This window comes from Cibotium barometz, chromosome 28 (assembly GCF_041138505.1).
Source record: "Cibotium barometz isolate CiBa-2024 chromosome 28, ASM4113850v1, whole genome shotgun sequence".
NCBI classification, from domain to species: Eukaryota; Viridiplantae; Streptophyta; class Polypodiopsida; order Cyatheales; family Cibotiaceae; genus Cibotium; species Cibotium barometz.
Genome location: NC_141073.1, coordinates 4755080 through 4782514, shown reverse-complemented (window position 1 = coordinate 4782514; position 27435 = coordinate 4755080). Strand labels below are relative to the sequence as shown.

The following is a 27435-nucleotide window of genomic DNA, read 5'->3' as shown; positions in this document are numbered from 1 at the left end:
GCTGAAAACCAACCATCCTTTGAGGGACAAGAGACAGCGAAAGGGGTGGTCCATCGGAGACTAGAAACCAACCACACAAGTGAGAAAAAAAAAATCTTTCTTTTTTTCTGGTTTTTCTAGCTGAATCTTCACACTTGAAGAAGGCTCTGATACCAATGTTGTTAGAATTAGTGCATCTCAATGCTATGGGATTGTGCCTTGTTTATGGTATTTAATCTATTTTCTTCTTTTTTAGTTGGTCTCGTGGACCAGTCGGCCAGTTCTAGGGGCTGTCGACTAGTTCCCAAGGGCACTATATAAGGAGTCTCCCATCATCACTTATAATCAATCCATTCCTTTGCACAAGTTCAACATCGCTTGCTGGCTAATTGCCATTGTAAAGCCTTCATGCTAATATAAAAGGTGATCTTGTCCACAAGCTCTCTCTACTCTCTCTCTCTCTTGTTTTGTTTATGCTTACGCCTGTGCATTCTCCAACATGGTATCATTTGCTTAGGTTCGGGCTACTCCATCCTTCTGCAAACTGCTCACTGTCTTCAACTGTGCTTTGCGTTTTGCTTCCATAGCTTCTCCAGTTGCAGAACAGCATATACAGTGGCTGCGTTTCACTACCTTGCTGAGTTTTCTAGTCCAGTCAGCCCTCTTGCTGCTATCGGCCAGCCCTACAGGCTGCGTTTTGCTCTTCAAAAGCAAGTTGTGGAGTTATTGGCTGCGTTTTCTGTTTCAGCATCAGTTGTGGTGAGCTTCTTGCATGTGGTGTTGCCAGACAAGTGGCTGTACATCTTCTTCTTCCTCCACGAGTCCCTACCCTTCCGGTAGGAGGTTCCCAGTGGTTTCTAGGACTGTTTTGCTGCTGTCCAGCCTCTGTCTCTCTCGGATTTGAGAGGGGGCTGATTGGTTCTGGAGCCTCGCTTCGTTGGAAAGCACTTGAGAGGAGTCTTGGAGACCTGAGGTTTGTGTTCTTGATCTGATCTGCCAAGAGCTGAAAATTGAATTGAAGGTAGCCTGAGCTTTACATCCATGCTGAGTATTGAAGCAGGCTGCAGGCATGCTGAAATGGTGTGTTTTGGGCTGGTTGAAGGAGACAATATGGCTGAGGGCTGCTTTTTGTATCCCATTTTGTGCAGGTAGGTTCCAGCTGGACTCACACAGAAAGCTCAATTTGACTGTACGCCTGCATAATTAGATACGATTGCACTGCAGGGGTGTGCTTGTTTTCCTGGTCTCATTCTTTCATTAATCTTACCACCTCTGCCTGATCTTCCCACCCACCAGCTGCTGCAAAAATGTTTGACAGCAGCACAAATGCTGCAGCATCGTCCCATTCAAACTCAAGCACACTCTCAATAACACATATTGCTAGTTGGATGTTACCATGTAATTTGCAGGCACTGAGCAAAGCCCTCCATATGACCGCAGTAGTATCCAGAGGCATTCTTCGGATTAATTCCACAGCACAATCCACATTCCCTGCACGGGCCAGCAAGTCTACCATACATGCAAAATGGTCTGTTGTTGGGGTGAGTTGTTGTTCTCTGACCATAGAGTTGAAAATATAGCAGCCTTCATCTATTAAGCCAGCATGATTACATGCAGACAAAACAACAAGAAAAGTGATCTGGCTAGGCTCGACATTTGTTTGTTGCATTTGTTCAGCAAGTAACAGGCTCTCTCTACCATACCCATTTAGGGCATGTCCTGAAATGATGGCATTCCATGACACAATATCCCGATGAGGCAATTTGTCGAACATAAGATGAGCCTCATGTATGTTTCCACACTTGGCATACATATCAATTAGAGCGTTGGCAACAAAAAAATCAGTTTCGCTTCCACTTTTGACAATCATAGAGTGGATCTGCATGCTTTGTTCTATGTCTCCAACAAAAGAGCATGCAGTAGCAATGCTCAAGCATGTTACTGCATTTGGCTTCACCCCTTCCTCCTCCATTTCCCAAAAGAGTCTGATGGCTTCCTCTGCATACTCATTCTTGCTATACCCTGTCATCATTGCACTCCAGGAAACAATGTCTTTACCCAATAGTCTATCAAACACACGCCGAGCATCTTCTAGTCTCTCATAACTAACATAGAAAGCAATGAGAGAATTCCCTATCGACCCGTCGAGGGCTACTCCACTCCATACAATATCCGTGTGGATGCCTTTGCCCCATTCCAGATCCCCAATTGTGGTGCATAAATTGACAATGGTAACAAAAGTGGCATGGTTTGCAAAGTCGGCCATATTTTGATACAGTTTAAATACCTCTTCTACATTTCCACGTTTGGCATATCCTGCTACCATTGCATTCCATGAGACCACGTTACGTACATGCATCTTGTTGAACAGTTGGCATGCATCATCTATGCTCCCACATTTGCAATACATGTCAATCAAGGTGTTTCCCAAAGCTGTGTTAAGATTGACCCCACAATCAATCAAGCGAGCATGGATCCACCTTCCCAGACCCAAATTACCAGGAATGGCAAACGAGCCAAGGATGCTCATGAGAGTCACCTCATTCGGCTCCAAGCCTTCACATTCCATTTGTTGAAACAAATGAAAAGCCTCTTCAGCGAGCCCATAATTGACATATCCAGTAATAAGGGCTGTCCAAGTAACCACATCCCTATCAGGCATGGTTTGAAACACTCGCAGTGCATCCTCGACATCATCGCATTTGACATACATATTGACAAGGGCGTTTCCAACAAAGACATTGATGTCCTCCCCATTTTTAATCATGTGTAAATGGATCATCCTCCCATCTTCGAGGTTTCCAAGGTTGGCGCAAGCATTGAGGATGCTTAGAAAGGTGAAGTCGTTAGGTGTAACTAGCCCACATGATTGCATTTGTTGAAACAGAGCCAGGGCTTCTTCAGCATCATCTCCATGGTGGGCATAGCCTGCAATCATGGCAGTCCAGGACACCACGTTATGATGGGGCATGTTGTCAAACACTGCTCTGGCATCATGGATCTGTCCACATTTGGAGTACATGTCAACAAGGGTGGTCCATAGAGAGATGGTTACGTGGGACACACTTTCAATGAGGAGGGCATGGATAAGCCTGCCCTCTGCACGGCCCTTTATGCTAATGCAACCCTGCAAAAGGCAGATGTAAGAAGAGGGCTTTACCTGGGCACCCTCTTTTTGAATACAATCCAGAATGCAGAGTGCTTCTTTCAAATGCCCCTGCTTGCAGGTTGCTTTTAGCCTTGCTTTAGTGTCCTCGAGCATGAGGGCACGTTGCATTGTGCACTATGCTACGCCGGCAATCCGATAAATTGTGAGCCCTCAAAGCCTGCATGTTAATAACATTTCAAATTTCAGAAAGCGTCCATCGCTGCTCGCAAAAGGGAAGGTTGAGCTTAGAGAGAGAAAATAGAATCATTAATTCTTTTCTCCTTTCCTCTATTTCCTCCCCTTTTTCTTCCTTTGATCGATTCTTTATTAAAAGTCAATTATCGATTTCAGGCAGCCGTTAGGTACCCATTCACTCCTTGACTTTAAAAATCAATCTCGTATCTCTCTCCCCGAACTCGTTTAGGGTCTTCTCACAACCGCTTCCAGGGCGAAGTCAGCAGGCTCCCCAGCGGCGGGCGTTACAAATAGAAAAAAGGGTGATGTGATTATCATCAATATGAAGATAGTTAAGAAGAATTTTGTTATTGCACGTGCAAATTACGGGAGAAGAAAAAAACCTCTTTTAAACAAAATATCCCTCCCTCCATTCCTTCTCACAAAGATTTTGTCCAAAAATCACCAAATATGCTGCCACAATGAATCACCATAGCCATATGCCAGTACTATGGCAACCTCCATGAAACACCATAGCCATATACCAATGACCATAGCAGCCATCGATGAATGATGAGCCTCTGTAATTTTTTGTAGATGCATAAAAATCACCCAAGGTCATCAACAACACATAAGGTAAGGCTTCCATGTTGACTCCGCTTCAAGTACTGATGAGAGATTCTTCAATGGTATGGTCCTCAAAACCTTATGTCTTCTTTCCACTACCCTTTACAATATGTATTGAATCTCTCCCTCCTCATCCAAAGGAGGTAACTCAACTACAACTTGATGATCTTGCCCCACGTACCTCTTGAGATTAGATATATGAAACACAGCATGCATTCTTGTGGTGTTGGACGATTGGAGGTTATAAGCCACCTCTCCCACTCTCTTAAGCACCATAAAAGGCTCATAAAATCTATGTGCCAATTTGTTGTTGGGTCCACCCCCTTGAGAGAAGAAGGTCTTGACTTGGGCAATCTCAAGAATACATAATCCCCTTCTTTGAACTCCTCGTGCCTCCTATGCACATCAGCATACGACTTCATGTTGTCCTTGCATTGTTACATCAACCCTTGCATGCTCTCCAACTCTTCCTATTGACCTCATGCACATCAGCATAAGACTTCTTCATCTCTTGAGCCTTCTTCATGTTGTCCTTACATTGTTACATCAACCCTTGCGTGCTCTCCAACTCTTCCTATTGAGTTCATGCAAAAGGCTAACCTTCCATTGCATTATTGCATCAACCCTTGCATTCTCTCCAACTCTTTCTTTGCATGAGGGTTAACCTCATCCTCTTTGAAACCATTGATGGCACTTTATAACCATAAAAAGCCTTAAATGGTGGCATGTCAATGCTTGAGTTCAAGCTATTGTTATAAGAAAACTCCACCAAGGAAAGTTATGTATCCCAAGTGGTTTGTGTCATGGCAATAATGCCTGAAGTATGTCTCCAACAACCACTTATTAAGCCTCTCCGTTTGCTATCAGTATGAGGGTGATAGGTGGTGCTTGGAGGAGTAAGCTTGGTGTTCATGCCTTCAAACAAACTCTTCCAAAAAGAACCCATGAACTTAGAGTTTCTATCCCTTACTATTTGTTGAGGCATCCCATGTATCTTGAATACATTCTCCATGAGTTTAGAAGCCACTTGAGAAGCTTAAAATTAGGTCTTTATTGGAATGAAGTGGGCGACTTTGGTAATCCTATCCATCACCACATAAATGGAATTTCAACCCACCTACTCCATGTGTGGACTATTATGAGATAATGGAGTCTAATGTAGTATGTAGCCTATTTGGCAGTGTGCCAAATCTAATCCAAGCCATCTTTAAACCATCTCACCTCCTAGCCCACCTTTTCATGTGAATATGAGGATGTCAAGAACCTAAACTTCTCAACTATGGCTACTCCTCATAATGGGGGCCGTGCAAATATGAGCTACATAGCACCTGAACAATCAATATGAGAGTGGAACATTGATATCTAACAACCCCCTCAATGTCCACTTGAAGGTGAACTACCTCTGTGGTCTAATACGTAGTCAATGAAGATGCCACTCCATGTGGTCCACTTTATCTGGCCGTTGTAAAGAGCTTTTGTGAAGACATTAATAGAGTTCTTTATCGTTGGGTAGTAGACCATCCCAACCTCCCCAAGCAATGTACTTCATGGATATATTGTGAGAGTAGTCATTGTAATAGCATTAGGCCTTTTATGAGCCTAAAGTGCCCGGCCGGCCACAGTTTAAGTAAGTGTGAACACTTATGGCCATGTATTTTAGTGAATATCCCTCATAATACAATGGACTCTCCCATTGTGTAATAGAGTCTTGCTCTTGCTAATCTCTCTCTCTAATGCATGCTAATCTCTCTCTCTAATGCATGCTAGTGAGTGTGTGTGTGTGTGTGTGTGTGTGTGTGTGTGAGAGGAGAGGAGGGACAAGTACACGTAGTGCAATGCGGCAGTGTGACAACACTCGCAAGATATGCGGTGGAATTGCTTCTCAAGGAGTTGTAGAGCTTGGAGCCCTCGAGGGTTACGAGCTCAGCCATTAGAAAGATCCTCACTCGACAGTTGCGATTAACCAGGTAATCTCTTGTTGGAGGGGGATTAGGGTGAGCCATAACCATTTTGTCACCACTACCGGGAAGCCATCCCTTGGATTTTTCCATCGTTTTTCTCTAATCTACGCATTACCCATGGCCCATTATCTTGATTAATGGTTTCCCATGAAAAAGATGTGGATTTAATGGTGATTTGCGTCTGATTTTGTGAGAAATAGCTCTCTTTTTTGTTTTGTAAAGAATGCTTTTTTTGCTTAATTTCTAGCTTAATTTATTATTTTTGTTGTTGTTAATGTGGCTTTTAATGTTCTTAGGGCTTGCACACATAGAGTGTATTGAGCTTAGTTTGCATCCATTGCATCAAACAATGCAATAGAATGCAATTTTAGTGAATGTTAGCTCTCTTTAGAGTAAACATAGAACTAATCATTAATTTTAGCTTAAATTGTGTGTTTTTTGTTGGAATTATATGCATTAGAGTGTTAGCAAGCATTAGGAGTAGCTTAATCATTGAAAAAAAATCTCAAAAACATCAAAAAAACCCTTGAAATCGACTAGTCTCTCTTAAGGGACTAGTTTTTGTTATTAAGGGTGATTAATCTCTCACACCTTAAGGCCTCACGCAGTCAAAAATAAAAAATAAAAAATAAAAAATCGATAATATGTTCACATCCTAAGTGTTTCACACCATGAACCCCTACTGTTTCACGTCGTAAAATAGTTCCTACGATTTTTTTTTTTTAATGGCTCACGTCCTAAACATTTCATGCCATGAACCCCTACTGTTTAACAATGTGAAACAGTCCCCACGTACAAAAAAAAAAAACAGTTCACGTCCTAAGCGTTTCATGCCGTGAAACCCTTTTATTTCACATCGTGAAATAGTCCCCGTGGAAAAAAAAATGAAAATCAGTTCTCGTCCTAAGCGTTTTACACTGTGAACCCCTTCTGTTTCATGTCGTGAAACAGTCCACGTATTTAAAAAAATCAAATTTGATAAAATTCGTAAAGTTTGTTTCATGCCGTGAACTGCACCCTGCTAGTTCATGTCATGAGATGGGGTCCGTCCGTAATTTAAAAAAAAAACCTCTGGTAAACAGCTCTGTTTGGAGGCATGTATCTCCTAAACCGTGAATTCGATGAAGGCACCCTACTGCTCATTGGAAAGCCGACATCAAACTCTTCGAAATCAGTCTTGGCCATCCGAGGTCAAAATCGATTGTTTTGACCTCCGACCAATAGCCTCAAAATTCGACACAAAAATCAAGTCAAAAACGGTCCTTAAAGCATTAAAAATTGCTCAAAACAACGCGAAAACGACTACGAACGATTTTCGGGCTATAATGATGGAAAATAGGTTTTAGGACCTCCTCTTCCATCTGGGAAGCTACTAGCATGCATCTTTTTAAAATATCTCAAAGGTTATTCACGTGTGTAGCGCCTAAGCTAATTAGGCGTAAACAGACACTCGTTTGACCCAATGAAGAGTACGCCAGGCTTCCTCAAGCTGTAAGAAAATATATTATTAAAAAAACCTGTGCTTGCTCATTAAAGGAGCAATTATTATTTCAAGATATGGTAACGATAGAGGGATTGCCAGGGCTCACACTCTCACTAAACCTAATGGCCGACATCTTCGAGCCATTGAGATCCATGCCGCAAATGCACCTCCCAATACCATTCGCCATGCCAACACAAGAGTGTCATCGGGTTTTGCATCCCCTGTCACTTCTTCAATCCCATCGGGCTTTGGTCCTTTACCTAACATTTCCACAAATCCTATAGGTACAAACCCTTTCCAACCCCTGGGGATGCCCACACCTTGGACATATTGACTAGTCTAGGAAGGGGGGTTGCCCAAGGACTAAGTGATTCCCTACCCACAAGAGCACTCATATACGGCCTCAGTGACTCATACAAAAATACCGTTGTACAGATCTCCAAAATCATGGGCAAATACGACGGAACAACTGATCCTGTTCAATTTATTCAAATGTTTAAACATTGATGTGAAGCATTTGGAAATCCCAATTGCCCCACCAAGGTACATGCGTTGAACCTATGTTTAGTGGGAAAGGCTAGTCGATGGTTCATCACATTGATGCTGGCGATCAAGACCAACTTTAGAACCTTGAAAATAACCTTTATCCATGGCTCTTCAAGACAAGGTGATCGATGGAGTGCAGTAAGCGAACTATATTCGATCAAGACCAACTTTAGAACCTTGAAAATAACCTTTATCCATGGCTCTTCAAGACAAGGTGATCGATGGAGTGCAGTAAGCGAACTATATTCGATTGAGCATAAACCAAACGAAACCATTAGAGATTTTATCCTTCAGATAAAACTCTTAGACTCACGATGTGAGTCATGGGAATAATTAAACAATTCTTAATTGAAGAGATGTTTCATGATGGGCTTACACAACTTGATCATTGTATCCAATCCGAAACATTCGATCAATGTTGTAAAGAAGCATTACGTTTAGATGACAACATGATGGAAGATATTCATAATACGAGATGTTCCTCACATCTAAACCAAGTGAAGCAACCAAGTGAAGCAATGGCTAAAGAATGATCGATCTTGGAATGGTCATTCCTCGAATTCTATGCAACCTTGCTTAAAAGCTTTCAATCGATATCTCTAAGAGAGGATGAGATCCTTCTTGAGCGAAATGCCTTGTGTTAAGTGCAATCACTATGAATAGAAACACTAAAAGTGTTTGGTTAACTGCTTCTTGAGCGATTTCTACCCTTTGGATTGTTTATGTTTGGTGCAGGGGAGATGGAGGTTTTGAGTCAATTGTTGATGAATTGGGACACTGGGTAGTATCATGACCAAAGGTTTTACAATATATGAAGTACAAAAAAATAGGATCCTCGTACACACAATGGGGATTGGGATTGTCAATGGACCTCACAAGGTGGTTGATTGCACAGTTTGGAATACTTCCATGCCCACAATCACTGACATGTTGCAACCCCTGTGTGAACATTGTGGCATCGACCACATGTTCCAAGATTGAGTTGCTTCACTACTACAACCTATCTCATAGAATACAACCTATCTCATAGAATACAACTCTAAACATCTTAAGTGTACAAAATGAGCAATTGTCCATGATGGTACCCTTGAATGTCCTTACGCGATTGCAAGCTAAGGTACGAGAAACAGTAAAAAAGAACACAAAAGATAACACTTCGAAATGGGTAGGAGAACATGCCTTAAAACAGAAACCAAAAGAAAAAACAAAACCTTCTAAACCCAAGAAAAATAAGGGATAATAAACTATCAAAACCAAGGTTAAAAGAGAGGATAGGGAAAAGGAACGTATGGAAAACATAAACCCAAGAGAGCCAAAAGCTACACATGATGCAAAAGCATCCACCTCAAAGGCCACCACTCAAATCACAACACCCACATGTGTGACACATCATACAAAAACCCAAATTGGATCTCGTCTATGGACAAACATACTGAAAACGTGACGATCCAAAGAAAGTCAGAAGATGAAACAAGTTTTAGTACGTCACTTAGTCAGGATGAAATAAGTTCTAATTCATCACTCAATGCACTTAATAGACCAATCAAGAAACTGGAGCCTACCCAACCACCCCAAATTGAAAATCATGATCACATGACATATGCAAAACGCAAAAAGCAAGCTCAGGAGAGCATACTTAGCATTGTTAAGTGTTATACAGGATCGTCGGTTGTGATTGAGCCTCATAATACCAATCCTAAAAAAGCAACCAAAATATAAGAACCTGAGGAGTTTCGCTTTCCCTTTCAAGAGGAAGACGTACTCTTTATGGAAGAGTCATTAGAGGTAGATTGCACGAATTATGTGGTTGAAAAAGCACGTGAGGAATTCGATGAATCCCTTATGAAATTAAAGCAGTCTCTCAAATCCTCATTTGGAGGAGTGCTCTTCTGTCATGTGGTGATGCCAGCATAGCATCAACACTTGCACCTTTAAAGGCTAAACATGAGTTATACCACCACATCAACAGCTACATAGAACGGGACTGTATGGATTCGCAAGTTTCCAAACAGACCTCAATCAGAATTGTCAGAATTGTCCGAGGATCGAGTGTACCATTGTACACATTAGGTACTAGTGAAAAAGATAAGAGCAAAAAAGAGGATGAGAGTGAATGGGAATATGAAACCAAAATGGGATCTAAAACTGAAACATCCATGGTTCCTCTTGAAGATTCTATCATGATATGGTTAGATTTCTCTACGGGCAATGATGTTAAGCACAAACGCGCGTTGATTAGTCCTCGAGCTAGTCATAACATCATGACAATAGACACTTGGGTGTCATTGGGGTAACCTAAACTTACCCCTAAAGACAATGGTCTTATAAGAGGAGCCAATGGACAAAACATTGAAGTTCTCTGTTACTTTAGCTATGATACTCAAACAATCGGTGGAGATGTGGAATTTATACTCCATGTTACCACAAATCCCCTTGAAGATGATGTCATCCTTGGTGGAACTTGGATATGTGACTCGTTGTATTCACTTGATGAATCCATGTAAACAGTCACCTTGAACACTCCTGCAGGCACTGTGCAATTCCTCTTACGGGAGGACGAGACCTTGGAAGAGTTGGAACTTCCAACATATCTTACTAAGAATACCCTAAGAATTATGGTTGGATTGCAACTTTCCAATAAAATCACCATAATTCAAGCACAACTTTATATCCAACATGAGAGCAGAATCTCATGACCCTCAAGTTATGGGATTTGTTAGGTCAACCAACACTCACGGCTCATCCTAAAAGAATTCCATTTACACAAGACTTGAACATGCCATGTTTGGAGTACTTTGAACATACAATGTATATTGAAACTACCCCCCTTACTTGTAAGTAGCAAGAAGCAACCTACAATTGCTTTATCTAGTACAGAGGCTGAATACAGAGGTGCAGCCATTGCTACTTGTGAAGGAATATGGTTAAAGAGTCTCTTGGCAGATTTGGGTGAGCCTATTGATGGCAAAGTTGTCATTCATTGTGACAACATGAGCAGTATATAGTTGGCAAAGAATCCAATGTTTCATGCGCGGACCAAACACATAGAGGTCCATTATCACTTTGTCAGAGAGAAAGTGCTGGATGGTACAGTGGATCTACAGTATGTGAAGACTGATGAGCAGGTGGCAGACATCTTTACAAAGCCACTTAGCAGGGAGAAGTTTGAGTACTTCCGTACTATGTTGGGAGTACATGGGATGAGCTTGAGGGGGAGTGTTGAGAGCCTTGATATCCCAAGCTCATCTACATCTTCATCTATGGCAGTACATCATGAGCTTGAGAGGGGCTGTTGAGATTCAAGCTTGATGTCAGTGTGTGCCAGCTATGCTATGTGCTGGCATGTTAGGTAGCAGCATGTGTGAGACATAAATGATCGCGTCCAGCTGGTCATAGTGTGTGGACATTAGCTAGGGTTAGTAGTGTGTGGACACAACTCATAGTATGTTGTGTGTATTATGGATTATGGTTTTATGCATTGTGTGAGAAGGGAGATGGCTTCCCTCTATGGTTAGGGTTTGCAATATACATTAGGGTTTGCTCCTGTGTGTGTGTGTCTCCTCTCCCTCTACCTATTTTTCAACATTAGCTTCCCCACTAACACAAATCACATGTAACCTTGCTTATGATTGCCAAAAGTGAGCAAAAAACCTTAAAAAAATGCTCACACAAATATAAAAATGTAATCATTCGCAAAAAAACCCACTCACCCACCCGTTAGGAATTCCCAAATATCCACTAACCTTTTTATTTATTAACTAGCCCTTCACATTCCTTCCAAAGGAATAATGACTATTGAACGTCACTCAACATCAAAAGCCATCAACAAGGCTTATTAATTCTTCCCACACAAAGGTTTTAAACATGATTACAAGGACACGGTCAGCATTAGGAAGGGGGGAATGTTAACCCATTCCTAAGGTTAACAAGAGCTACTGCCACTATCTTACATCAAGGAGTCAAGGTAAATACACCAAAAGGTCATACATTCAAGATATGAAGCAATGGTGTCCAAAGCTACAACTTGGACGGACACCCGTAATGGTCCAATGGAATACTTAAGGCGATTCCCGCTTCAAGAGTGTGTGGTAGCAAGTTAGGATGAAGTCCCAAGTGATGTACTTCATGGATATATTACGAGAGCAGTCATTGTAATAGTATTAGACCTACTTATGAGCCTAAAGTGCTCGGTCGACCATAATTTAAGTGAGTGTGAACACTTATGGCCATGTATATAAGTGACTATCTCTCATAATACAAGGGACTCTCCCATTGTGCAATAGAGTCTTTCTCTTGCTAATCTCTCTCTAATGCATGCTAGCGAGTGTGTGTGAGTGATGTGAGGTGAGGTGAGAGGAGGGACAAGTACACGTAGTGCAACACGGCAGTGTGACGATGCTCCGGGGAGACGTGGTGGAATTGCTTCTTAAGAAGTTGTAGAGCTTGGAGACCTCGAGGGTTACGAGCTCGAAAATTGGAAAGATCCTCACGACAGTTTCGGTTAACCAGGTAATCTCTTGTTGGATGTTTTCAAGGGGAGTTAGGGTGAGCCATAAAAAGCATGAAGAACAAAACCTAGTCTAAGACAAGACAATCATTTTTTAACTCATGCACACCAAGATCTTTACTAATGAAGAAATGAAAGCTCTCTTTGATCTCCTATACTCTCGCAAAACCCTTGCTTCTCTCATATTATAAGATAGGAAACCATAGCTTGTGCTATGCCCAATATTCAAGAATAATTCATTATTTCTCAATCCCAATTTACAAATTATTCTTTCTCTACTTAAAGAGAAAAAAAACCATAACCCTAATTAACCATACAAATCCACAAACTTAGCTCTATAAAATAATAATTACAATAATGATTACTCTGATCTTTTTGAGAGATCAGGAGAAGATGGATTACCTCTAATCTTTAACTTGTCAATCATAAAAGAGATGCTTAAGCTAATTGGAAATTAAGAAAACATAATGAAATGTAAGAAGAGAATTTCTCACAAACATCCTAACTTTAGTAGGGATGAGTATAGCTTATTCACACGATTTTGATTTTAGTTCTCTACTTACCATAATCATTATGAATAATCTATTTTTTAAAAATTATTTTTAATTTTTCTCTGATTTGTTGTTAATGTTCTAAGCCTAGCTTAAATCAGAGATTTATCAATATAACTCTGTGGCTTGATTAAGAATTTTCCTAGCTCTTTACCTGGTAAAAATTTTCTTATCTAATATTATTATACGATTATCTTGTAAAATCTATAAAACATCTATTATTAGCTATCTCCGAGTCTCAGAATCAAAAAGTAATATTATATCTCTTTAATGCCTAGCTTACGATTTTTCCTAGCTTGCTATAGTAGGGTAAAATTCACAAGTTTATCTTTTATAACATAGGAGTATAGTAAAAGAAAATGATTGACCTTATTAGTTTGAGAGAGAGAGAGAGAGAGAGAGGGATCTTCCATCCTTCCCCTCTAAAAAGAATGTGTAAAGCTTCTTCGCATGGTGGCTATAAGCCAAGATTAGAATCCTCGGGTAAGGATGCAGAGAAAGAAGGTGATAATCCTTTAAAAAAGGGCAAGTGTCACTATTGCAAGAAACTAGGGTACTATATAAATGAGTGCAAAAAAAGGCTAGAGAAGGAGAAAAAGAAATAATCGGGCATGGCTGGCTGATGCATCTGCACACCAAGTGCAGAGAAGAAGGAATCTACAAGTTTTGCTCAAGATGATTGGGTATGGACTATACATTGCAGTTATGACCCTTCTGTTCATGATGTAGGCATGTCACTGTTGCAGAATTGGATGCTTGGTACTTTGACAGTGGTGCTAGTAAGCACATTACTTCACAAAAAAATTTGTTCTCATCTCTAGAATCCGTCCCAAGTGCAAGAACCATCACATGTGCAAATGGTTCCTTATATCTTGTCTCAAAGGAGCTGGTAGAGTTGTGCTCACTGCTGCAAATGGGGACGCATTTACTCTTTCTAAAGTTTTATATGTGTCAGGCATTAAGAAGGACTTGCTTTCAGTTTCAGCCTTAGCCTTGTCAAGCTTGATGGTGAAATTTGTGGATGACAGATGTACAGTTTAGGATAGAAATGATGGTTATTCTATCATTGTCTGAGGTACCTTATATCATGGCCTATACAAGATGGACGTATTTGAGAAGCTGCAGCATGATGCTTGCTTAGTCTCTAAACGACTCGTGCTCTGAGTGATGCAGAATTATGGCATGCACGATTTGGCCATCTGAATTATGGTAGTTTGTTATGCCTTCAAATGATATGGTGTTTGAGTTGCCAACTCTTGAGACCCCTCGTAGACATGTATGTGAGGGGTGTATTCTTGGTAAAATACATCGCGCATCATTTCCAAAGGATGGATCTGTGAGAGCTATTAATAAATTACAGCTTATACATAGTGATGTATGTGTTCCTATGAGGACACCATCTATTGGGGGATATCTCTACTTCATCACTTTTATTGATGATTACTCCACATATAGCTGGGTGTATCTATTAAAGTAGAAGTTATAGGTTTTTATGTGCTTTAGGCACTTTGTATCCATGGCTGAAAATGCATGTGAATGTAAAGTTGGCACCCTTCGTTTAGATTGAGAGGGGAGTATATATCCAAGGAATTTCATGCATATATGGCTGAAAAAGGTATAAGGCATCAATTTATAGTGCCATACACACCTCAGTAAAATGGTGTGGCTGAGAGGAAGAACATGTCTCTTATGGAGATGGCACAATGTATGGTGAAAGCCCAAGATTTACCTCATGGTTTTTGGTTAGAGGCAACTATGTGTGCAAACTATGTGTTGAACAAATGCCCTACCAAGGCCTTGCAGTCTAAAACTCCTTATGAAGCTTGGCATGGTAGGAAGCCTTCTGTGGCTCATTTGCATGTTTTTGGTTGTCTTGCTTATGCTCTTTTTCTACCTAAGCAACTATGCAGTAAGCTTGATGATAAGGTAGTTAAATGCATATTTGTGGGATATAATTCAAAAAGTAAGGGATATAGACTCCTCAAAGCAGATTTTGGTAAGTAAAGATGTTGTTTTTGTCGAAAACTCAGTTCAACCCATGCTTTCATGCAAAAAATAGTAGAATGTATGCTCACAAGACATGTTTGATTCGCTCCTACCTTTGTTTAATGAAAGGCAGCCATATGTAGAGCAATTGAATGCTCAACCAAGTGCTGAAATTTAGCCTTTGCATGTGCAAAATCAGCCTGCAAATCAACCTTTTGTTGAGGCAATTATTGAGGATGTAGTGGATGAGGAGAGAGCAGCCATATAAGAATCTAGGCGTATGCCAAAATGGCTTGTGCAGACATTGAGGGATAGCAAGTTGGTAGCTCCTTTACCTAGCAGAACTCGTGTAGGTTCTCATCATGTAGATTATTCTCATGTGGATCAAGTTCTCATTTCGACTTTATATAATTAGGAGGAACTTGTTTCCTTTGAGGAAGCACAAGATGATGATCATTGGGATGCATGCTATGTAGGATGAGTATAACTCTATACTCAAGAATGACACTTGGTATTTGACAAATCTACCTCATGGTGGCAAAAAGGCCATTGGTACTAAATGGGTTTACAAGTTAAAATGCAAAGCAGATGGTAGCATTGATTGCTACAAGGCTTGCCTAGCAAAAGGGAATTGATTATGATGAGACCTTTGCACCCACATCTCGTATGACTACCATTAGGTGTCTCATTGCTTTGGCAACACATCATGGGTGGAATGTACATCAGTTGGACATTAAGACTGCATTCTTGAATGGTGATTTACATGAGGAGGTGTATGTATTGCAGCCTCTTGGTTTTGCTGTCTGTGAAAGAAGAGTCTAAAGTATACAGGTTGAAAAAGGCTCTTTATGGCCTTAAGCAGGCTCCTAGAGCATGGTATGAGAAGATTCATGCATACTTGGTTGCAAATGATTTTTGCAACAGTCCAACAACAGAGAGTACCCTCTATGTGAAGAGGAGTAAGGACACATTTTTGGTCATTGTTCTATACTATGACATACTACTCACGGGACCCGATATATAGATCAGATTTTAGCCTTTAAGGTTGATTTGTAGTCATCATTTGAGATGTCATATTTGGGGCCCGTGCATTACTATTTGGGGATTCAGTTTATACAGTGCAATGATGGCATTGTTATGCTATAGTCTAAATATATACATAAGCTATTGAAGAGGTTTAATCTTGATGATTGTAAACTTGTGGCTACACCTGTGGAGATAGGTACTCGACTTAGTCTTCAAGATGCAGGAGACTCTTTTGATGCTAGTTTGTATCAGCAGCAGTAGGCTGTTGGATCCCTTCTTTATGTGTGCAAAATGAGTCCAGATATACAGTATGCGGTCTCACAGTTGAGCAGATTTATGCATAGCTCAAGTACGAAGCATTGGCAGGTTGTTAAGCAGATTTTTTGCTATTTACAGGGCACTCAATATTTTGGATTATTTTATCCAAAGGGGGGTGAGTCACAGCTGCATGCTTTCAGTGATTCAGATTGGGTTGGATGTTATGACACATGAGTGTGTGGGTTTTGCTTTTGCCTTGGTGATTCATGTATATCATGGCTCAGCAACAAGAAGTAGCCTACAGTGGCTACTTCTTAGCTGTGAAGCTGAGTACAGGGTAGCCTTGGTGATTCATGTATATCATGGCTCAGCAACAAGAAGTAGCCTACAGTGGCTACTTCCTAGCTGTGAAGCTGAGTACAGGGTAGCTTTTACAGCTACAGTTGAGTGTGTGTGGCTCAAACATCTTATGGTGGCTGATTTGGGTGTTGGACAGTCTAGCACTATGATTTTCACTGACAGCCAGAGCACATTAGCAGTTACGAGGAACCCAATGTTTCATGCTCGTACTAAGCATAATGACGTGCATTACCACTATGCCAGGGAAAGACTCTCTACAACAGAGATCAGCTTGGTCTATGTGCCTACACATGACAACATGGTAGATTTATTCTCACCACGAAGGCTCTTCCTCGTGAAAAGTTCAAAGCTTTTCGTAAGGCTTTGGGCTTATCGCCTTTTCAAGATTGATCAGCCATACCCTCTACATGTTCACATCATTACTCCTCCAGGGGGATTTGTAGAATTATATGGTAGTGATGTGTGTAAACACACTTAGGACTATTGAGGCACTTTTTCCCACTAGGAGGTTTTTTCCCCCATGCGTATGTACACCCTCTTATCTGGTGTGTACTTATCTTTTGTATCTAGCACAGATTTGTTGATTCTAATCTAGTGAGTTTGTGTGCTCTCAAGCTTCTCTATCTTGTGTGTGTGCATTGTTGCAACCCTAACCCTAATTCCAATAGGTATGTGGATTTTTTTAGATCAGATACAACGGGTTGGTCTTCAGGGTTGCTGAATAAGAACTATTGAACTTGCTTGTACTCCAAGTAGCACCTTTCACGTGCAGACATGAAGGATGGATTTAAAAACAAGGAGGAGAGATTCAAGCAGGACGTCAATCAGGTAGCATACGAAATAGAAACAACAAGAAGGAGCAAAAAGCATCGTGGTTGCCACCAAAGTGTTGGCGGGGGAATATATCCACTTATTCTCGCTGCAACCTACTGAGATTCACTGGTTATGCGTGCAGCATACACCAGGATAATTACGGATCTAACGGAAAACAAACACAGCACACAGATCACTGAACACTACCGGGTTGTCCGCTTAATAAACAATGATGAAACATGATACATTAACAGATAACTTTAAAGACCATAACGTGTGAAGCAAAATTGAAATATATAGAAACGTAACAAGAAGATGAATGTACATGAGAGAGAGAGAGAGAGAGAGAGAGAGAGAGAGAGAGAGATAGCAAAAAGGGATGTTCTTGTTTATATATCTACCAGTACTGTGATGATAAGATGCACCGGCTGAGTGTTTAAGGAAGCGTTTCTCCTGCAATAAAGTAGGTGACCCTGAGGTGACAGTTGGCGGTGTTGACATGCGGCTATCCAGCTGCCATTGTAATGCTAGTTGATGCTAGCCTGGGGCTTAGGATAGCCTATGGCTAACATGTGTCTTACTCTATTAGAGGACCAAGGTTAGAGTGGATTGAGCTGAGCCCATAGTAGGAGACAAGGCTCATTATGGAAAATATGGCCAAGCACACCAAGTTAAGATTTATTGAAAATTCTATTTGTCACTTACATTATATATAACTATGAAAGATGCAAGAAAATGCATTGCATAGAGCTATAAAAGGTGGAAGCAGATGTACTATATAGAGATCTATGCAAATGCATTGCATAGAGCTATAAAAGGTGGAAGTAGATGTACTATGTAGAGCTACAAAAGGTGAAAGAGGATATATATAACCCATAAAAGAGGTGCCTATGTAAGCATTGCCTATAATGGTGTCCACCTCCCACCAATAGAAGCCTTTAGAATATAGCCTACATGGAAAATATTATTTCTTTTCATATAGAAGAATTGCAAGAATATTATATATGTGCATGAGATATCAGTGCTGATGAGTGTAAACCCAGCTTACATGATGCCAATGAGATAACAATGTTGAGGGTAAACCTAACTTACATGCTAGTGAGATACTACCCAATTTACATGCCAGTGAACTCTACTAGAGTTTCAAGGTAAGCAACAAAGGGTTTCACTCATTTATTATAACTTTCCCTTCTTTCAGCCAACTTTTTTAACACATTAGAGAAAGTAGAGGCAATTGCTATTAATATAAATCAAAGCTTAATGAATGATACTCGATCCAAAAATTGTTATAGTATCAACCATATTTTTTTTCCTTTGGTTTTGCTGTCTGCCTCTATTCATTTCAAAATGCATATGAATTCTATATTACATCCATTCAAAGTAAGGAGTGCCTAATCATTCAACAAATATGTTTTTTTTTAATTCAAATGTTTGGAATGATGCTTACTATTTCCCTTTGATGTCCATTGATGATTTTGGCCTTAGATCTTTCCTTAGTCACAAGATATTGAGTTTTTCACGGGCGTGAAAACCTAGTCCTTGAGTTTCACGAGTATGAAAACCCAATCCTTGAGTTTGAAAATCTGATATTATTTTAAGATAAAAATAAGCTTCTATAAAATAATGATTTCTAATTTAGCAAGATAACCCTAAAATTCACGGTGCATATTTTGGGAGTTTTTCACGGGCATGAAAAATAATCTAGCGTGAAAAACTAGAGTTTCATTTTTTAATGTTTTAATGATGTTGATGAGTATTATTCTACCTAAAGTTCCCAATTTGAGTTATTTTAGCATGAATTTTACAAATTTATTTTCAATAGAACTCAATTGAATACCATTTTTTTTCTTTTGATTTTTTTAAAAGAAAAAGAAACATAAAGGACTAAAACATGCACTTCCACCATGTGAAAAAACAAGGATTTAAATAAGTAAAAATGGATTAAATAATGGTTGGTTTCCTTTCCTCTAGGTTACCCAAGTACTAACAAATACAAACAACACATAAATAACATTAAAACAATCAATGTTTTCTTCTTTTTCTCATAAAACTCAAATCCTCTTCTAAAATAATAGTAATGGGAAAAGATACTTGCATAAGGGAGCCCTTCTCTCCTTCAAGCCCTCTCTTCCTCTCTCCTTCAAGCCCTCTCTTCATCTCTATCATAGAGAAAGTGCTTCACCTTGCTAAAATGACTCACACACCTCTCACTATCTCTCACACAAAGAATGCATAGTAACATGTTCTAAGAAAAAATTTAATGTCTACTCTTAACTCTCTCTCTCTCTCTCTCTCTCTCTCTCTCTCTCTCTCACACACACACACACACACAAGGGAGGAGCAAAGGCTCTAAACAGAGTAAAGGAAGCAATAATGCCCCCCTAGCAAGGCAATGGAAAAAAGATACTTGCATAAGGGAGTGGAGTCTCTAAAAAGAGTGAAGGAAGCACAATGATACCAAAAACATGATGGCCCATTTTTTCCCTATCCACCATAACTCAACTATTCATAGATAAATGCACAAGCAAGCAACAACGATTGTGGGGTACTTACCTTACTTCCAAGCATGGGTCTTTTAAAGCTATCTAAGCCTAATTTTGAGCTTCTTTCCTTCAAGCCTAATTTTGAGCTTCTTTCTCTTCCTCTCTTTCATAGAGGAAGCTATTTCACCTTGCTACAATGACTCACACACCTCTCACTATGTTCTCTCTCTCACACAAAGAATGGATAGGAACATGTTCTAAGACATAATCTAATCTCAACTCTTAACTCTCCTCTCTCTCTCTCTCTCTCTCTCTCTCTCTCTCTCTCTCTCTCTCTCTCTCTCAAACATACACAAACAAGAAACAAGAGCAAGTAGAAAACTATATAATACATTTAGCACAAAGGGAGACTGTGTCCGTTTATAAATGAGATTATGTATTATATACAATTTACCCTTATTCACACTCGGGCACCCAAAAATCTCAACTTACAAAACTGGCCCTTATTCACATTTGGGCACCTAAAACTCTTATTCACACTTGGGCACCGAAAGATCTTAATTAAATGAGTTTGGGTGTGGCTAGATTTCTCACAAATATTATAACTTCTATAGTGCCTTTGCATGAAACTTATTCTTCACTCTCATATGCGGTAAAGAGTGTTTAGTTAACCCAAAAAGGGATTAATTATCACGCTGTCGTCTGTGTGAATATGGGGATGTCAACATATGAGGTTGTCTCAGCCATGGCTACTCCTCTTCAGTATGGGGGCCATACAAACATAAGCTAGCCAGCGCACCTAGATAATACAATATAGGGTGGATCGTTAATATCCCATGATAATTTTAACAATAATATCCCATTAATATCAAGTGAAAATAGCCCCCACCATCTCAGCCCTGGTGTGGATATACTACATAAGGTATAAAAATCACGAATCATCTAGCTACTACCATGCCCAAAGAGTGATGAGAATGGTAGGAGTGCCAGCATTAATAGTGCCTCCTCAAGCATTAGCATTGCTAGCACCACCTCCTAGTAGTATAAATTTATCCTATGCCAATACGAACCCTTATAGGGACGTAGAGATTCCACCTCCACTATTATCGCCCTCAACAACCCTGCTAGGAAGAATAACTCCTACAAGACTAGTCAAGAACTAAGCCCATCATAGAATAACCTCCTAGCTCACCATATTTCTATGTGGAATACCCTGACTTATTTAGTAGTTGGAAGCCCAAGGAGTGAGCACCACATGGTCTAACTAGGACATTTGATGCTATACACACACTAATTGACAACATTAATATAAATAGCATCACGAGCTTATCAAGCAAGGGATATTAATGCACCAAAGTGAGATCCCTTAGCATGCATTAGATGTCAATGCCCTCACAAAGTGGCCGACTAGTCAATGAGAGCCATCCAAGAAGCAACAACAATTAACTCATCACCATTGGATAGATGATGTTCAAATGTGTCATCAATAATTTGATCAGTGGACTACCCTCTAAAGTTGATAGTCCAAATCCTCCAACGAATACATCATCTCGTCAGCCATGGGGCTAGGTATTATTAGTGTGATGTGTATGTCATCTTCTTTAGATGAAGAAAAGGAAGTTCCATTGAAGGTCATAACATGAGCACAAGCTAAGTAATTACAATGTTACACAAACCTATCCATGACATCATTAGAATTAGAATCCCTAAAGAGCAAAAAGAGAAAAGAAGAAGCATGGACCGTAACAAAGGGAAGGCAACAACATTACCAATCAAGCCTTAAACTGAACCAATCAGATCAATAAGGGTGGAAGAGTGAGAGGGAGAGAGAAAGGAAGGAGATAAAGAGAGAAGAGGGTGGGAGAGGGAGAGAGAAAGAGGGAAGAGGGTGGGAGAAGGGGAGAGAAAGAGGGAAGAGGGAGAGAAAGAAGGGAAGAGGGAGAGATAAGGAGAGAGAGTGAGAGGGAGGGTGGATGGGACAGGGAGAAAGAGTGAGATAGAGAGAAGGAGAGATTATGCATAGGGAGGGTGGGAGAGGGCAAGGAAGGAATGAGGGAAGGAGAGATTATGCATAGGGAGAGGGAGAGGGCAATGAAGGAATGAGGGAAGAGGGTGGGAGAGGGAGAGGGAGAGGGAGAGGAAGGAGAGAGAGAGAGGGAAGAGGATGGGAGAGGAATATGGAGAGAGAGAAAGGGAAGAGGGTGGGAGAGGGGGAGAGAGAGAGAGGGAGAGAAGGAGAGAGAGTGAGAGGGAGGGTGGCCAAGGGAGAAAGAGTGAGAGGGAGGGTGGGAGAGATTATGCATAGGGAGGGTGGGAGAGGGAGAGGTCAAGGAAGGAGAGAGGGAAGAGGGCGGGAGAGGGAGAAGGAGAGAGAGAGAGAGAGAGGGAAGAGAGTGGGAAGAGGAAGAGAGTGAGTGAGAAGAAGGGTGGAAAAGGGAGAGAGTGAGAGTGAGAGGGGGAAGAGGGTGGGAGAGGGAGAGAGAGAGAGAGAGAGAGAGGTAATAGGGTGGGAGAGGGAGAGGGAGAGATGAAGAGAGAGAGGGAAGAATGCACCTATGGCATTATAAAGCACACCATCCACGGTGTACTTCAAAAAAAGGCCCTAGGTCTAATCTACCATCCACGATGTGCTTTAGAATAGCTCTAGGGCTATTCTCTCAAATCACATTGTGCATGGTAGAATGGTATTTTGTCCATTCCCTCTACACATACATGCAAAATACGTCAAGATTGTCCATGGAAGAATGGCCCTTAGGGAATTCTACTCACAATGTGCTTGAAAGAATGGCCTATGGCCATTCTAAAGCACACCATCCATGGTGTGCTTGAAAGAACGGCGGCCCTAGGGCCAATCTACCATCCATGGTGTGCTTTATAATGGGCCATTCTCTAAAATCACATTATGCATGGTTGAATGGCCTTTTGTCCATTTTCTCTACACATGCATGTAAAATACATCAAGATTGTCCAGGGAAGAATGGCCCTAGGGCCATTCTTGTAATCATAATGTGTTTGAAAGAATGGCCCATGGCCATTCTAAAGTAGACCATCATGGTGTGCTTGAAAGAACGGCCCTAGGGTAAATCTACCATCCATGATGTGCTTTAGAATGCCCCTAGGGTCTATCTTTGAAGCACACCATGGATGGTTTGCTTTAAAATAGCCATAAGGCTTTTCTTTCAAGCACATTGTGCTAACAAGAATGGCCCTAGGGACATTATTCCATGGACAATCTTAATGTATTTTGCATGCATGTGTAGAGAGAATGGCCTTAAGGCCAATCTACCATTTGTGATGTGCTTTAGAATAGGGCCATTCTGCCATCCACAATGTGCTTTAAAAGGGCCATAGGGCCATTCTACCATACACAATGTTCTTGAACGATTGGACCTAGGTCCATTCTACCATCCCATGATGTTCTTGCAAGCACATTGTGCATGGTGGAATGGCTTGCAAGAATGGCACTAGGGCCATTCTCCACTCCCTTGTCTCAACTCCCTAGGGCCAATCTCTACATATGCATGCAAAATAAGGCCATTCTCAACTTCGTAGGGCCAATCTCTACAAGAATGCACATTGTACTTGCAAGAATGCACATTGTACTTGCAAGAATAGCACTAGGGACAAGAATGGCACTAGGGCCATTCTCCACTCCCTTGTCTCAACTCCCTAGGGCCAATCTCTACATATGCATGCAAAATACATCAAGATTGTCCATGGAAGAATGGCCCTAGGGCTAATCTCTACACATGGATGCATGCATGCACAATACAATGTGCTTGAAAGATTGGACCTAGGTCCATTTTGCCATCCATGATGGTGAATATTAGGATGACCCTACATGTGCCAATCTCTACATGTGCCATGGTGAATATTAGGATGACCCTAGGGCCAATCTCTACATGTGCATGCATAAAATATCAAGATTGTGCATGTTAGAATGGACCTTGGGCCATTCTTGCAAAGCACAATGTGCTTTAGAATGGCCCTAGGGCCATTCTACTTACACAATGTGCTTTAGAATGGCCCTAGGGCCATTCTACCTACACAATGTGCTTGAGAATAGCCCTAGGGCCATTCTCGACTCCCTTATATTAACTGTTGGTAAATTTTAGAATGGTTCCTTGGCCAATGTCTACATGTGCTTGCAAATATTAAGACTTGCAAGGATGGTCCTAGCTTTGTTCTCCACTCCCATTATGTTAACTACTATTGGTAAATTTTAGAATAGTCCTTGGGCCAATCGCTAGGTGTGCATGCCAATCCCTAGGGCCATTCTCTACTCTGTTATGTCAAGTGATAGTGAATTATAGGCACAATGTGCTTGAAAGAATGTCCCTAACACCATTCTACCATCCACAATGTGCTTTAGAATGGCCATAGGGCCATTCTACCATGCACAATAAGCTTGAAATATTAGACCTAGGTCCATTCTACCATTCATGATGTTCTTTATAATGGCCCTAGGGCCATTCTTTCAAGCACATTTTGCATGGCGGAATGGTCTTAGGGCCATTCCAATGCACATTGTGCTTGCAAGAATGGTCCTAGGGCAATTCTCCACTCCGTTGTCTCAACTCCCTAGGGCCAATCTCTACATATGCATGCAAAAACATTATGATTGTCCATGGAAGAATGGCCCTAGGCCCAATCTCTACACATGCATTCATAATACAATGTGCTTGAAATATTGGACCTAGGTCCATTCCACCATCCATGATGGGGAATTTTAGGATAGCCCATGGGCCAATCTCTACATGTGCATACACAAAATATCAAGATTATGCATGGTAGAATGGCCCTTGGGCTATTCTTGCAAGCACATTTTACTTTAGAATGGCTCTAGGGCCATTCTACCTACACAATGTGCTTGAGAATGGCCCTACGGCCATTCTCCACTCCCTTGTAACAACTATAGGTAGAATGGCCCTAGGGCCATTCTACCTACACAATGTGCTTGAGAATGGCCCTAGGTCCATTCTCCACTCCCTTGTATCAACTGTTGGTAAATTTTAGAATGTTCCCTTGGCCAATCTCTACATACTCTTGCATAAAACATTAAAATATTAAGACTTGCAAGAATGGTCCTAGCTTCATTCTCCACTCCCATTGTGTCAACCTACTCGAAAATTTAAGAATGGTCCTTGGGCCAATCTCCAGATGTGCATGCCAATCCCTTGGGCCATTCTCTTCTCCCTTATCTCAACTAATGGTAAATACATCAAGATTTTCCATGGAAGAATGGCCCATAGGGCCATTCTTGTATTCACAATGTACTTGAAGGAATGGCCCTATGGCCATTCTAAAGCACACCATCCATGGTGTTCTTGAAAGAATGGCCCTAGGGTTAATCTACCATCCATGGTGTGCTTTAGAATGGCCATAGGGCCATTCTCTCGAATCACATTATACATGGTAGAATGGCCCTTTTGCCATTCCCTCTATACATGCATGCAAAATACATCAAGATTTTCCATGGAAGAATGGCCCTAAGACCATTCTTGTAATCACAATTTGGTTAAAAGAATGGCCCTATGGCCATTATAAAGCACACCATCCATTGTGTGCTTGAAAGAATGGCCCTAGGGACATTCTCTCAAATCACATTGTGCATGGTAGAATGGCCTCTTAGCCATCCTTCTCTACACATGCATGCAAAATACATCAAGATTATCCATGGAAGAATGTCCCTGGGGCCATTCTTGTAATCACAATGTACTTGAAAGAATAGCCCTTGGGCCATTCTTCCATGGATAATTTTGATGTATTTTGCATGCATGTGTAGAGAGAATGGCCCTAGGGAAAAACTACCATCCATGATGTGTTATAGAATAAGGCCATTCTAATATCCAAATGTGCTATAGAATGGCCATAGGGCCATTCTACCATGCACAATGTGCTTGAAAGATTGGACCTAGGTCCCTTCTACCATTCATGATGTTCTTTAGAATGGACCTAGGGCCATTCTAATATCCAAATGTTCTTTAGAATGGACCTAGGGCCATTCTCCACTCCCTTGTCTCAACTCCCTAGGAACAATCTCTACATATAAATGCAAAATACATCAAGATTATCCATGGAAGAATGGCCCTAGATAGAAACTCTACACACGCATGCATAATGAAATGTGATTGATGGTAAATTTTAGGATGGCCCTAGGGATAATCTCTCCATGTGCATGCATAAAATATCAAGATTGTGCGGCATGGTAGAATGGCCCTTGGGCCATTCTAGTAGTAGGCAAAATGTGCTTTAGGTCATTCTACATACACAATGTGCTTGAGAATGACCCTAGGGCCATTCTCCACTCCCTTGTATAAACTATTGGTAAATTTTAGAATGGTCCTTGGGGAAATATCTACATGCTCTTGCATAAAATATTAAAATATTTAGACTTGCAAGAATGATCCTAGCTCCGTTCTCCACTCCTGTTGTGTCAACTATTGATAAATTTTAGAATGGTCCTTGGGCAAATCTCTTGATGTGCATGCCAATACCTAGGGCCATTCTCTACTCCCTTATGTCAACTGATGGTGAATTATAGAATGGCCCTAGGGCAATTCTACCTACACAATGTGCTTGAAAGAATGTCCCTAGGACCATTCTACCATCCATGATGTGCGTTAGAATGGCCCTAGGGTCATTCTAAAATCCAAAATGTGCTTTAGAATTGTTATAAGGCCATTCTACCATGCACAATGTGCTTGAAAGATTGCACCTAGGTCCATTCTACCATCCATGATGTTCTTTAGAATTGCCCTAGGGTCATTATTTCAAGCACATTGTTCATGGTGCGCTTTAGAATTGCCATAGCGCAATTCTTTCAAGCACACCATGGATGGTGTACTTTCAATGGCCATAGGACCATTATTTCAAGCATATTGTGATTACAAGAATGGCTGTAGGGCCATTCTTATCTTGATGTATTTTGCATGCATGTGTAGAGAGAATGGCTCTAGGGCCAATCTACCATCCATGATGTGCTTTAGAGAATGGCCCTATGACCATTCTACCATCCACAATGTGGTTTATAATGGACATAGGGCCATTCTACCATGCACAATGTGCTTGAAAGATTGCAAATAGGTCCATTCTATCATCCATGATGTTCTTTAGAATGGCCCTAGGGACATTCTTTCAAGCAAATTGTGCATGGTGGAATGGCCTTAGGGCCAATCCAATGCACATTGTGCTTTCAAGAATGGCCACATTGTGCTTGCAAGAATGGCCCTAGGGCTATTCTCCACTCCCTTGTCTCAACTCCCTAGGGTCAATCTCTACATATGCATGCAAGGGCCATTCCAATGCACATTGTTCTTGCAAGAATGGCCCTAGGGCTATTCTCCACTCCCTTGTCTCAACTCCCTAGGGCTATTCTCCACTCCCTTGTCTCAACTCCCTAGGGCCAATCTCTACATATGCATGCAAAATACATCAAGCTTGTCCATGGAAGAATTGCCATAGGGCCAATCTTTACACATGCATGCAAAATAGAGTGTGCTTGAACGATTGGACCTAGGTCCATTTCTATCA

The 27435-nt window shown here is 41.0% G+C and overlaps 1 pseudogene across 3 annotated transcripts; it reads right to left on the bottom strand.

The window, feature by feature from the left end:
- Positions 1–336: 336 nt before the first annotated feature.
- LOC147622405 (pentatricopeptide repeat-containing protein DOT4, chloroplastic pseudogene) lies at positions 337–4139 on the bottom strand (annotated as a pseudogene). 3 transcript variants are annotated; one of them, XR_015269438.1, is made up of 3 exons: positions 3494–4139; positions 3140–3305; positions 337–2907 (listed from the first exon to the last, which is right to left on the bottom strand). The product of XR_015269438.1 is annotated as a pentatricopeptide repeat-containing protein DOT4, chloroplastic pseudogene, transcript variant X3 (transcript). The 3 variants fall into 3 exon arrangements; XR_015269436.1 differs by having other exon boundaries at positions 337–3305; positions 3494–4138; XR_015269437.1 differs by having other exon boundaries at positions 337–3305; positions 3706–4138.
- Positions 4140–27435: the final 23296 nt, after the last annotated feature.